Source organism: Nelumbo nucifera, chromosome 2 (genome assembly GCF_055504915.1).
Source record: "Nelumbo nucifera cultivar China Antique chromosome 2, China Antique-T2T, whole genome shotgun sequence".
Lineage (NCBI taxonomy): Eukaryota > Viridiplantae > Streptophyta > Magnoliopsida > Proteales > Nelumbonaceae > Nelumbo > Nelumbo nucifera.
The window spans coordinates 2,307,505-2,321,709 of NC_142650.1; the positions used below are offsets into that span (position 1 = coordinate 2,307,505).

General features: G+C 43.3%; 1 protein-coding gene across 4 annotated transcripts in view; it reads left to right on the plus strand.

Moving 5' to 3' along the window:
* LOC104594525 (TLC ATP/ADP transporter) overlaps window positions 1-14,205 on the plus strand; it is a 34,357-nt gene that overhangs the window by 14,803 nt on the left and 5,349 nt on the right. The gene's annotated exons all lie outside the window — the stretch shown is intronic.

The window sequence follows — 14,205 nt, forward strand, 5'->3', positions numbered from 1 at the left end:
TGCCTCTAAGGTGAGGTTGAGTGTGATTCGAGACCAACAAGCTACAGAAGAGATTTCTTCATACAGAAGCAAAGAAAAGAGCAGGAACCATAAAAGGAAATCTAGCGGGACTGGGGAGGGAGCTCGGGAAAGAAAAGGAAACTTTACTCAAATTTTAAATTTTAAGAAGAAAGAAACCCAGGGGGAGAAGGACAGTAGATGTTGGGCAGGCGTCCCTTCCAAAGCCCGACCCAACCTAGAGACCTGAACCCCTTCCTTAATCCATGTCTGGCCTGAGCTAGTGGGCTGAATAAAGACAAAAGCCCAGACTGAATGTTCTCACGAGGAAAATGTTTATGACAGCCCTGTCGTTACTCCTCTGTTCTTTGGCAAAGACCTTCCAGATACCCCACTTTCAGTTGGAGGGGAAGCAAGAGATGCTAATTGCCCTCCAATGCCATTGCATACAGGGAGTTTGAGTTCGGATAGAGAAGATGTGGAAGAGGAGTTTGATTCAGAGTTGAGTTTGTATGAATCTGAGGAAGACATTGATGGCCGGGAGGTGGCTCTCAAAAGAGCACAATCATTATTTGAGAATAGGGAACACTGGGGCAGTGTGGAAATTCTGGAGCCGATGCAGCTTGTGAACCCAAATTATGGTTTCTCTGATCCTAGACACCTTGAGAAAGGAGGAAAGACTGAATTTGCAACAAACTCCAAACCAGGCCTTTCGTCTAACCTCTTTACTTGCTCTCCCTGTATTACTTATTCTTCCTTCTCCTTTGTACCTGAGCCTCACTGTGTTTCTTTTGTTTCTCTTGATTCAGGTGATGGTGGGCTTCTATCCCAACCCTCGACAAGTCCCCACGAACAAGCTCTGACATTGAAGACTCGCTTGAATATTGCCGATCAAGAGAACAATGGGGAAGGCACTAAGCAGCGGATAGGAACAAAAGGAAGCAGCAAGGGGAAGAAGTTGGTACTTGGGGTAAAGAATGGGAAAAATAGAGAGCTCAAGAGACTTCAATGGGGCTTTGTTGACCAAGGAATTGGGCCTGTAAACAGCACCGATAGAAGGTTGGTTAAAGGAAAGGAAGGTGTAGGCAAATCATGAAGATTTTAAGTTGGAATGTAAGGGGGCTTGGAGGGAATTTGAAGAGAAGTTTGGTGAAAGATACTCTAAGGAGAGAAGACCCAGACGTAGTGATCTTACAAGAAACAAAGAAAGAAGTAATAAACAGAAATTTGATTAAAGCAATTTGAGGAATCAGAGGAAGGAAATGGGTAGATCTCCCTATGACGGGAACAACGGGAGGAATCCTAATTATGTGGAAAGAGGAGGTGGTTACTGGAATAGAAGTGGACACAGGAGAGTTTACCTGTCTCAGTCCTTTTCACAAATACTTCTGATGGATTCAACTGGATCATGACTAGAGTGTACGGGCCAACTTCTCCTTCTCAGAGAGGGAGGTTATGGGAGGAATTGGATTCCCTGCATGAGTTCGATGACTTTTCCTGGTGTGTTGATGGTGATTTCAATGTCACAAGATTCTGCAGTGAGAGCTCAAATAGTAGGAGAGTAACAAGAAGTATGAAGGACTTCTCTGAGTTCATTGCTAGACACAACCTTAGAGATCCCCCCTCAACAATAGGTCCTTTACTTGGTCAAACATGAGGGAATGCGCGATAAGTAGCAGACTGGATAGATTCCTCATGACCAATGACTGGGAGGAACACTTTCCCAATTGTTTGCAATCAATTAAGCCTCGTTGCATCTCTGACCATTGGCCGGTGGTGCTCCAGAATGCAGTCTTTAGGAAGGGAAGGGTGCCTTTTAGGTTGGAGAAGGTATGGACTGCGCATAAGGACTTTCAGCAAAGAGTAGCTTCTTGGTGGGAGGAGTGCAGAGTGGAGGGTTGGGCAGGGTTCCGCTTTCAACAGAGGCTAAAACACCTGAAGGGGAAACTAAAAGCTTGGGGTAAAGAGGAGTTTAAAAGTTTTGTGGAAGATAAGAATAAGCTAATTCAAGAGATTGATGATCTGGACCAAAGAGAGCAAACAGGGAATTTGGATGCCAGAGGGTAGAAGCCAAAGAGAAGTTATTAGAAGGGAGTGAGAGAAAATTATACTAAGGAAGGAAATCTATTGGAGACAAAGGTCTCGAGTGAGATGGCTGAAGGAGGGAGATAATAACTCAAAATTCTTTCATAGTTACGCTTCAGGGAGAAGAAAGAAGAACTACATCTCAAAACTGAGGGTGGGGCAAAGAGAGGTGGAAGACAAGGGAGAAATTTCAGAAGTCATCATGCAATTTTTCAAAGGGCTCTACTCAAAGGATGGTACTAGCAAAATTCCTCTGAATAGATGGGAGGGCCCAAGTTTGTTTGAAGACAAAAGGGTGTGGCTAGAAAGAACTTTTGAAGAGCAATAGATTAAAGAAGCAATATTTAAGATGGACGGTGATAGAGCTCCTGGGCCGGATGGGTTCCCTATTCTCTTCTACCAACTTTGTTGGGACACAATCAAGTCTGATCTAGTGGAGGTGTTTGCAGAATTTTACCTATCAGCCATTGTGGACAAAGGAAACAATTCAACATTCATCACCCTAGTGCCAAAGAAAGAGGGATCCTTAGAAGTTAAGGATTTCAGACCTATCATTTTGGTGGGAAGCTTATATAAAATAGTAGCGTAAGTGTTGATGACAAGGCTAAAGGAGGTGCTGAATGACCAAATTTCAAACAACCAATTCGCTTTTGTGCAAGGAAGACAAATTAATGACAGCATTCTAGTGGCCAATGAATGTGTAGAAGAAAGAAGACAAAGTGGCAAGCCAGGGGTGGTAATCAAGTTGGACTTTGAAAAGGCCTATGACAAAGTGGATTGGGATTGCTTGTTAGAGATTCTAAGCCTGAGAGGTTTCGGTAGAAGGTGGATGAGATGGATAAAAGGGTGCATAAGCTTTGCTTGGTTTTCAGTCTTGATTAATGGTGAACCTACTGGATACTATAATGCAAACAGGGGCTTGAGACAAGGGTGCCCTCTCTCCCCATTACTCTTCACTATGGTGGCAGATGTACTCAGTTACTTGATACAAGAAGCAAGGGAGTTAAATTTGCTGAAAGTGTTGAAGTTCGGCCTGCCCTAGAAGTCTGTTTTGTTTGTTCGCTGAAAAGTAAAGTAAACAACAAGAAGGAAGAGAGGAAAGAAGAAGGAAGAAAGAGGAAGGAGAAGAGAAAAGGTCTGGTTCGAAAAATAGGAAAAAGTCAACCCTAGTTTCGGCCACCAGTCTCTATCACTCCAACACCACGAATAGATGATGTGGAGCCATTAGCAAGGATAACAAATTGTGATGTTGAGCAATGAGTGAGAGATGAAAACACACCTAGAGTTCTAGTCATGTGATCGGAGGCTCCAGAGTCAATAATCCAAGGGTTGGGTGTGGATGCCAAACAAGCCATACCTGAGTGTGCAAAGGTAGCTGTGTTTTGCTGCGACGTGGATTGAACAAACCTTTCATACTCATCACGAGGAACACTCACCATCTCCTTGCCTAGACCATCTGAAGAGGTAGAAGGCATCTGGTCAGCCGACCGATTCTCCTATCTAAAGCTGGAACTGGTGTCACTAGTCATGGCATGGTTGGCCCACGTCGAGGGTGGACCATGTAAGTCATAGCAGTAGTTAATAGTATGTCCATCCAAACCACAATGAGTACACCTCCGTGGACCCGAGCCACATCCTCTACCACGAGCTCCCCCTGAATCTCTACCTCCAGTATGACCACCACCACGGATATGTATAGATCCACCACTACCACTCCAGCCATACACTGGACCACTACTGCCACCATGGCCAGGTTGGGCTCCTCGAGCCCCACTTCTGCCACCTCGTCCTCTCGACACTGTGTTAGAATGCTCGAGTCAGGGGTATTTTGGTCATTCTGGATTATCTGCTTGAGAGTGAAAGGTCTATTGTATCTGAGTTTAAGTTATGTGTCCCATCTTCTATGAGGGACAAAATGGTCTTTCCTGTAACTCTATGTTTTTGAATAAATACAAGTGGGTCAGCTAGAGGAGAGTGATTTTGACTCTCTTCTAGTCTGGCCGAACCTTTCTTCTTCTTCTTCTTCTTCTTCTTCTTCTCTACTTCAACCTAGAACCTGCTAGGGTTTACTAACATGGTATCAGAGCTGTAAGGTCGTATCCTCATTTCTTTCTTGCTGCTGTTCTCTTTCTGGGTTCGCCGCCAACTTTCACAGTCATCTTCTTCCTTTTTGACTGACCTGAGTGGAGGTTCGATAAGGGGCTGAAAAGGAGCGGTCGTTTTGTGGGCCTGGAGGTGAGGATGCCTCCGGTCGTTGCTGTGGTGGTCGTTGGAGTGGTATACTAAACCCTCTATTCAGTATCGAAGAGGGCTGAATGTGGACAGGTATGAACACTACTGCTGTTTGTCCAAGGGACTGTCAATGTTTCTTTTTGTTTCAAAAGTTGGTTGTGGTGGTGGTGCTCAGTGTGACTGATATGCATCTCAGTCGTGTTCCTCTGCATTTCTCTTAGTATGTATGTTGAAAGAAGAGTTGTCGACTGCTGAAGTTCACAATAGCAGTAGATTGGTGGTGGTTGTGTCATGGTGATTGGTGTATCTATGTTTCAAAATATTTAAAAGTGATCTCCTATACCTTGTGTGTAATCAGTTCTGCAGTGTGCAGCCCAAGTGTTTGATGTGAGGACTGAGTGATTTCAGTCTTAGTGTGTTGATGGTGAATGGTTCTGCAGTGTGCAGCCCAGGTATTTGATGTGAAGACTGAGTGATTTCAGCCTTAGTGTGTGGTGTGTAATGTGTATTTAAAGAAGCTGGAATTGGTGGTGTTATAAGTGAGATAAGTCTTGTGAAAGAGTGTGAGGTTGTGTTGTATATTTGAAGGTGAAATAATTAAGATGGCTTCATTTGAAAATGGGAATGATAACAAAACAGGTGTCATGCTTTCCCCAGACTATCTAAGTGTTCAAATGACATCCATCAAGTTGAATGGTGAGAATTATGTACCATGGGCAAAATCTGTGGAGGTGTTCTTGAAGGCCAAGAGAAAGGTAAAACATGTAAGAGAGGAGAAACCTCCCTCTGATTCCCCTGGGTTTAGTGACTGGGACAGATAATGACATGGCTCTGGAACAGCATGGAACCAAAGATTAGTGTGAACTTTATGTTCCTAAATACAGCCAAGGAAATCTGGGATCATGCTAAGAAGTTGTACTCTGGACAAGACAATACAACTAGGGTGTATCAGTTGTACCAAGAGTATTTCAATTTGAAGCAAGGGAGTCAAAGCTTAGAAGAGTACTATGCAAGTTTGAGGAACATTCGTAATGAGCTTAATGTGTATCATCCTCTAACATTAGATGTTCAGATCCAACAACAGCAACGTGAGCAGCTTGATGTGACAAGGTTTCTTGTGGGGTTGAAGGCTGAGTATGAGCCTGTCAGAGCACAAATATTGGGAGGATCTGCTCTTCCCTCACTTGAAGAAGTTTTTGCTCGTCTTAAGAGGACATCCATTGAGTCGGTAGAACATTCTTCTCTCTCTGACAGATCTGGTTTGGTAGTGACTAAAGGGGGTGGTCGTGGAAATAGAAGTGGTGGTGTCAGGAGTGGACTCCCAAGCAACCGTGGTGGTCACATGTTAGCAGGGCTAGTGGTCGGACTGGAGGTCGAGACTCAGGGGGAGGTCGGGGAAGAGGAAGGAGTTATACTCAGAGAAAGTGTACACATTGTGGTTTAGAGGGGCATACAGTTAATTTCTGCTATGATTTGCGTGGTGCACCCAACACTTGGGCTAACCATGCTAGGACTAAGGGTAGTGACACAATTACTGAAAGTCAACAAACTGACCCAATCCCCTCCACATCTACTTGTGCTTCTGAGAAGGAAATGGTGAGTGTACCACGTGCAATATATGAGCAGTTCATTCAAACATCTCAGCAGAACACCGCTACACTTGCCCAGTCAGGTATGGCTTGCTTAGCTTCCAAAGACTCACACTGGATCATTGACTCCGGGGCCTCGGACCATATGTCTGGGACTCATGATGTATTTTCTTCCCTTTTCCACTCCTCCACACCTCAAACAATTACACTTGCTAATGGTTCTACATCTCCTATCTGTGGTGTTGGTGATGTTAATCTCTCCTCCTTGCCTTTATCATCTGTTTTATATGTTCCTAAGTTTCCTTTTAACCTTATGTCTGTCAGCAGATTAACCAAGTCTCTTAATTGTTCTGTAACCTTCTACCCTTCTTCTTGTGTGTTTCAGGATCTCAAGATGGGGAGGAAGATTGGTGGAGGGCATGAAGCAGGTGGATTATATTACCATGATGGTGGTGGTCCTCCAGTAGCTTTTCAGTCCATCTCTTACTCCTCTTCAATGGCACTGCAGACTTGGTCATCCTTCTCTCAAGGCCTTGAAGTTATTGGTTCCTTCCTTGAGTCATCTTTCATCATTAGATTGTGAGTCATGTCAATTGGGTAAACATCATAGAGTCTCATTTAGTCCAAGAGTTGACAGTCGTGTCTCAAGTCCTTTCTCTTTAGTTCATTCCGATGTATGGGGTCCAATTAAAGTGGTGTCATACAATGGGTATAAGTATTTTGTAATCTTTGTTGATGACTTTTCAAGGATGACATGGATTTATCTTATGAAAGATCGTAGTGAGTTGTTCCCTATTTTTCAAAAATTTTATGCTGAAATACGCACTCAATTTGGTGTTCATATTAAAATTCTTCGCTCTGATAATGCCAAAGAATACAACTCCTCACCATTTCAGCAATACCTAGAACATCATGGGATCATTCATCAAACTTCTTGTGCCTACTCCCTACAACAGAACGGTGTAGCTGAACGAAAAAATTGACATCTTCTTGAAACTGCTCGATCCTTGATGATTAATATGAATGTCCCAAAACATTTTTGGAGTGATGCTGTTCTTACATCCTGTTTTCTGATCAATCGGATGCCCATGTCAATCCTTGGAAGTCAATCCCCTTTCTCCGTGTTGTTTCCCACTTTATCTCCATTTCCTCTTACCCCAAGAATCTTTGGCTGTGTTTGTTTTGTTCAACACTTGGGGCCTGGGCTAGACAAGCTAGATGCTCGAGCTACTAAGTGTATCTTTCTTGGCTACTCAAGGACTCAGAAAGGGTATAAGTGTTATAACCCCAAATCCCATAAATCGTTTGTGTGCTCTGATGTCACCTTCTTTGAGTCAGATTCGTTCTTCTCAGATGCTGGGATCTCTTCTTCTCCCTCTGTGGTTCCCCTTCCTGTACCTGTTGTGGACATCCTTCCAGTAGCTCCTGTTTCTACTGCAGATGCACATCCTATGCCTGTTACTACTGAGAAGCCGCCAATCACTCAAGTGTATACCCGTAGAAGTGCATCGGGCCCTCCTCCACTTCAGCCCCTGTCGACAGATCCTGCTAGTGCTCCTTCTCCTTCAGATCCTGATCTTCCTATTGCTCTGCGAAAAGGTAAACGTACTTGTACTCACCCCATTTCATACTATGTTTCTACTGCTCACCTTTCTGCTTCTCATTGCAAATTTATATCATTACTCTCATTTGTTCCTATTCCCAAGATTGTCCAGGAAGCTCTTGCCTCCCCAGGGTGGCGGCAAGCCATGGAAGAAGAACTCTCTGCTCTACAACATAATCACACATGGGAACTCACCGCTCTTCCTTCTGGTAAGCACACAGTTGGGTGTAAATGGGTCTACACAGTGAAGTATCTTCCTGATGGCAGTGTGGAGCGATTGAAAGCGAGGTTGGTGGCTAAGGGTTATTCTCAGATGTATGGTGTGGACTATATGGAGACATTTTCTCCTGTGGCTAAGATTGGTTCAGTTCGGGTGTTGATTTCATTAGCTGCTATGTATGATTGGCCTCTTGTACAACTTGACATAAAAAATGCCTTCCTGCATGGTGATCTAGTTGAGGAGGTGTATATGGAGCAACCACCAGGGTTTGTTGCTCAGGGGGAGTCTGGCAAAGTGTGTAGGCTCAAAAAGGCAATTTATGGACTGAAACAATCTCCACGTGCTTGGTTTGGCAGGTTCAGTGAAGTGATGAAAGCCTTTGGGATGAAACAATGTCAGGTTGATCATTCTGTGTTCAGCTATAACTCAAAAGGATGGGAAAATCTTGCTAGTCGTGTACGTGGATGATATTGTCATAGCTGGGAGTGATAGCAATGGAATCAACAGGTTGAAGAAATTCTTACAGGATCACTTCAATACAAAAGATCTGGGGAAGCTGAAATATTTCCTGGGAATAGAGGTTGCGAGGTCAAAACATGGGATCAACCTATGTCAGAGAAAATATGTTCTTGATCTACTTGAAGAAACAGGGTTGTTAGGTGCTAAACCAACAGAGACTCCTATGGAACTCAATGCCAAGCTGAGTGTTGATGCGGGTGAAGAGTTTGATCCTGGAAGATACAGAAGGTTGGTGGGCAAATTGAACTACCTGACCATTACCCGACCAGATATATCATTTGCTGTGAGTGTGGTGAGCCAGTTTATGCAACATCCTCGGGTTCCTCACTGGGAAGCTGTTTTGAGAATTGTTAGGTACCTAAAAGGTGCTCCAAGTCGTGGTTTGTTATACCAAAGTGGAGGAACTCTTGAGATAGTAGGGTACACAGATGCTGACTGGGCTGGTTCTATATTAGACAGGAGATCAACTACAGGGTATTGTACCTTCCTCGGTGGCAATCTTGTAACTTGGAAGAGCAAGAAACAAACAGTGGTGGCATGAAGTAGTGCAGAAGCAGAGTACAGGGCTATGGCCCATACCACGTGTGAGCTAGTATGGCTGAAGAACTTGCTTCAAGAGATGGGATTCTCAATTGACAAACCCATGAAATTATACTATGATAACCAAGTTGTTGTTCACATCTCTTCCAATCCCGTCTTTCATGAGAGAACTAAGCATATCGAGGTTGATTGTCACTTTGTAAGAGATAAAGTAATAAGTGGGGTGATAACCACATCTCATGTGAGCTCAGGAAATCAGTGGGCAGATCTTCTCACAAAGGGATTGTCTCGGGGAAGAATAGATTACATTTGTAACAAGCTGGGACTATATGATATATACTCTCCAGCTTGAGGGGGAGTGTTAGAATGCTCGAGTCAGGGGTATTTTGGTCATTTTGGATTATCTGCTTGAGAGTGAAAGGTCTATTGTATCTGAGTTTAAGTTATGTGTCCCATCTTCTATGAGGGACAAAATGGTCTTTCCTGTAACTCTATGTTTTTGAATAAATACAAGTGGGTCAGCTAGGGGAGAGTGATTTTGACTCTCTTCTACTCTGGCCGAACCTTTCTTTCTTCTTCTTCTTCTTCTTCTTCTTTCTCTTTTCTTTTTTCTTCTCTACTTCAACCTAGAATCTGCTAGGGTTTACTAACACACTGCAAATGCTGATTTATCTGAGATATTAGAGTTTTCCATAGATCCAATGGAAGTCCTCCGAAGACGAGCAAACACCTCCTCTAAAGATGGAAGGGTAGATCCTCCTAGTATCTGGGCTCGTACTAGTTCATACTCAGACTTCAGCCCCACCAGAAACCGAGTCACATCAAGCTGCTCTCTCTGTTGCTGTTGAACCTTGACATCAGAAGTGAGAGGGTGATAGACATTTAACTCATTACGGATATTGTTATCCTCAGTGGTTGTTCCTAAGGATGTCCAAGAAGCCCTTGCCTCTCCAGAGTGGTGCCGTGCTATGGAAGAAGAGCTCTCTACCCTCCATCATAATCGTACTTGGGGCCTCACCGCTCTTCCTCCTGGGAAGCAGGCTGTCGGTTGTAAGTGGGTGTATACCGTTAAGTACTTGCCAGATGGCCGTGTTGAGCGCTTGAAGGCGCGGTTGGTTGCAAAATGGTACTCCCAAACCTATGGCATTGACTACACAGAGACATTCTCCCCGGTTGCTAAGATAGGGTCAGTTCGTGTTGTCATCTCCCTTGCAGCTATGTATGATTGGCCTCTACATCAACTAGATATCAAAAATGCCTTTTTGCATGGTGATTTGCTCGAGGAGGTCTACATGGAGCAACCACCAGGGTTTGTTGCTCAGGGGGAGGATGGTAAGGTATGCAGACTTAAGAAGGCTATATATGGACTTAAACAGTCCCCTCGAGCATGGTTTGGTAGGTTCAGTGAGGTGGTCAAGAAGTTTGGTATGAAACAGTGCCAAGTTGATCACTTTATCTTCAGTCATGTCTCTCCGGCAGGCAAAATACTACTGGTGGTGTATGTAGATGATATCGTTGTGACTGGGAATGATAAAATGGGCATTGACAGATTGAAGGCATTCCTACAGGAACACTTTCAGACAAAGGACCTTGGCAAATTGAAATACTTTTTGGGCATAGAGGTAGCAAGATCTAAGCATGGCATTAATTTGTGTCAAAGGAAATATGTGCTTGATTTACTGGAAGAAACAAGTTTGTTGGGTACTAAACCGACTGAGATACCTATGGAAACAAATACGAGGCTGAGTAGTGATATAGGTGAAGTATTTGAAGACCCTAGCAAATACCGACATCTTGTAGGCAAACTAAACTACCTAACCATTACTCGGCCAGATATCTCATTTGCAGTTAGTGTGGTGAGTCAGTTCATGCAGGAACCTTTGGTCCCACATTGGAATGCAGTGCTAAGGATTGTAAGGTACTTGAAAGGAGCTCCTGGCCTTGGTTTGCTGTACAAAAGTGGCGGAAAGCTAGAAGTAGAAGGATACACCGATGCTGATTGGGCAGGTTCTATGTTTGATAGACGGTCTACCACAGGCTATTGCACCTTTCTGGGGGGTAACCTGGTAACGTGGAAAAGTAAGAAGCAAACCGTTGTGGCAAGAAGCAGAATATAGGGCCATGGCACATACTGCTTGTGAATTAGTGTGGCTAAGGAACCTTCTACAGGAGATAGGATATGACATCAGTATTCCAATGAAGCTCTATTGTGACAATCAGGCAGCGGTTCATATTTCTTCCAATCCGGTGTTTCATGAAAGAACCAAGCACATCGAAGTTGACTGTCATTTTGTGAGAGAGAAGGTGCTGAATGGAGTGATAGAGACTGCATATGTTAATACGGGAAATCAGTGGGCAGACTTGTTTACAAAAGGTTTGAGTCGGGGGAGAGTGGACTACATATGTAACAAGCTGGGATTATATGATATATACTCACCAGCTTGAGGGGGAGTGTTAGTGAAGGGGTATTTCGGTCTTTGTACCTGTTGAGAGTGCTGATGTGTACTATTATGTTAGTTCGAGTGCCTCTTACTTAAATAAGGGAACTTATGTCTTTTCCAATTACACTAATAATATAATAACAGGTCTGATTTGTTTAATGTTGCCCTGATACTACGTTGAAGTTCGGCCTGCCCTAGAAGTCTGTTTTGTTTGTTAGCTGAAAAGTAAAGTAAACAACAAGAAGGAAGAGAGGAAAGAAGAAGGAAGAAAGAGGAAGGAGAAGAGAAAAGGTCTGGTTCGAAAAATAGGAAAAAGTCAACCCTAGTTTTGGCCAGACCTGTTATTATATTATTAATGTAATTGGAAAAGACATAAGTGCCCTTATTTAAGTAAGAGGCACTTGAACTAACATAATAGTACACATCAGCACTCTCAACAGGTACAAAGACCGAAATACCCCTTCACTAACAGAAAGGATTTGAGATAGGTAGGGAGGCAGTCCCGGTTTCTCACTTGATGTTTGCAGATGACATTATACTTTTCCTAGAGGCGGATTGGGAGAACATTTCCATCTTAAAAAGAGTGCTAAATAGTTTTGAGATGGTGACTGGACTCAGAATTAATTACTCTAAAAGCAGCATTGTGGGCCTGAATGTGGATGGCCCTCTCTTGGAGAGGTTTAGGGAGCTATTGGGGTGTAAGTTGGAGAGGCTCCCCATTACCTATTTGGGAATGCCTCTTGGTGGGAACCCGAGAAGTCAAAGTTTTTGGGACCCGATAGTGGAAAAATGTGAGAAAAGATTGGCCACGTGGAAGAAAAGCTTTCTTTCAAAAGGTGGAAGACTTACACTAATTAAGGCTTCCCTTGCCAACCTGCCAACCTACTTTTTGTCGGTTTTTCGAATCCTAGGCAAAGTAAAAAAACAAGATTGTAAAACTACAATGGGATTTCCTATGGGAAGGGGGTGGTGAAAACAAGTGCCATCTAGTAGGCTGGAATCAGGTTTTTAAGCCAAAGGAAGTTGGTGGTTTGGGACTAGGACATATCAAAGAAAGGAACTTGGCCCTTCTTGGAAAATGACTTTGGAGATATCCCTTGGAGATGGAAGCGTTGTGGACAAAAACCATCAAGAGCAAGTACGGGAGACATGCCAACGGTTGGGATAGCAAGGTCCACTTGAACCGGGTCAAAGCCTCTAACCCTTGGAAAGGTATTACTTCTACCTATGACCTCTTTTTTGATTCTGTTAGATATCAGGTGCGGAATGGAAATAGAATCAAAATTTGGACTGATTTGTGGTGGGGAGAGGACACCCTTGCTAACTCCTATCCTAGAATCTTTAACCTATCCCAATCCAAAGAAGCCACGGTAGCCTCTAGCCTCAACCCCTCACCCTTGGGAACAACTTGGAACCTAAACCTCAGAAGGCCTTTAAGAGAAATAGAAATTGCTGATATAGCTAGTTTGCTAAAATCTCTTAATGAGGTTTACATCTCTCTTGCTACCCCTGACCAAAGAATCTGGAAACCTAATCCTGCTGGCAAGTTCTCCTCTAACTCCTTTTCAAGGCTCTAGTATCAGAAGATCAGAGGCCTCCTTTTTCGGCTAATAAAATCTGGAGATCACACATCCCCCGTAGAGTCTCTTTCTTTGTGAGGGAAGCTTGTTTAAAGAGAATAAACACCTGTGAGTTGCTTCAGAAAAAGTTTAAAGGCAGATTATGCATCTCCCCTCATGTCTGTCCTCTTTGTCTTGGTGACAGGGAGACAACTGATCACATCCTTCTCCACTGCCCAGTCACTAGAAAGATTTGGCACTTCTTCCTAAACCTAGTTGGTTACAGCTGGGTGTTCCTGGAGAGGGTGGTGGACATCTTGTGGCAATGGCAAGGTAGAGGGCTAGGAAAAAGAGGAAGATTTTACTGGAACACAGTGACCTGTGCAGTTTTGTGGGGCATTTGGGAAGAAAGGAACAATAGAACCTTTGAAAATAAAGCTAGAAATGTTGAAGATCTAACTTCCTACATCACACATCTCTACAACCTTTGGGTAATCAATCCTGAAGTGTTCAAAGGTCTCTCCCTAAATGATTTCCAGAGAAACCTTCCAGAAATCCTATACTCCTCTCCAAGATCTGAGTGGACTATGAGACAGGCTCTTAGAGAAGAAGGAGAAATGACTCTAAACTTTGATGGTAGTGCCCAAGGATCCAAAGGTCAAGCAGGAATTGGGGGTGTAATCTGAGGGGAAAGGGGGAATATTTGCTGGGCTTACAGTGGTCCGATTGGGAGGGATGATGCCACAAAGGCAGAGGTTTTGGCTGCACTCACAGGAATTCGCCTTGCCAAACGGCTAGGTTTATCCTCCTTAACCATTAAAGGGGATTCTGCAAATACTATAGCTTGGTTACAGGATAAGGGAGGGGCCTGGAGACTAGCCCACTTCTTAGCTGAAGCCAGGGATATCTTAGGTTCTATGAATGTGAAGTTGGTCTGGAATCCTAGGGAGCAAAATTCTGTTGCTGATATCCTAGAAAAATCAAGGGTCTCTAGAGATTTCTTGTTTAGTGACAGTTGTTTGCCTTTGTAATCCTGCCAATCCTTTCTTGGCTTCATTACCATCCTCTCATGTACTTCTGTTTGTTTCTTCTTCAATAAAAAAGTCATCTTTGCTTCAAAAAAAAAAAAAAAAAAGATAAGTGCATGCATATGTACAATTTCAAATTCCATAAAATAACTTTGCAACCAACCATGAAGGGAGTGGTGTGGAAGGAGGATAAAAAGAGGGGGATAATGGTAAATCCCAAATTCCAATCTTTGGGTGCTTGAAAGGAGGATAAGAAAACAAATAAGTTTTGCTTTCTTATATGCTTCTTGCATGTCTGAATGCTCCTTTTCTTCTATTAGTATTAGTATTAGTATTACTATTACTCTTTTTATCTGATCCCTAATCTAAGAAGAATTGCAAACAATTTCTAG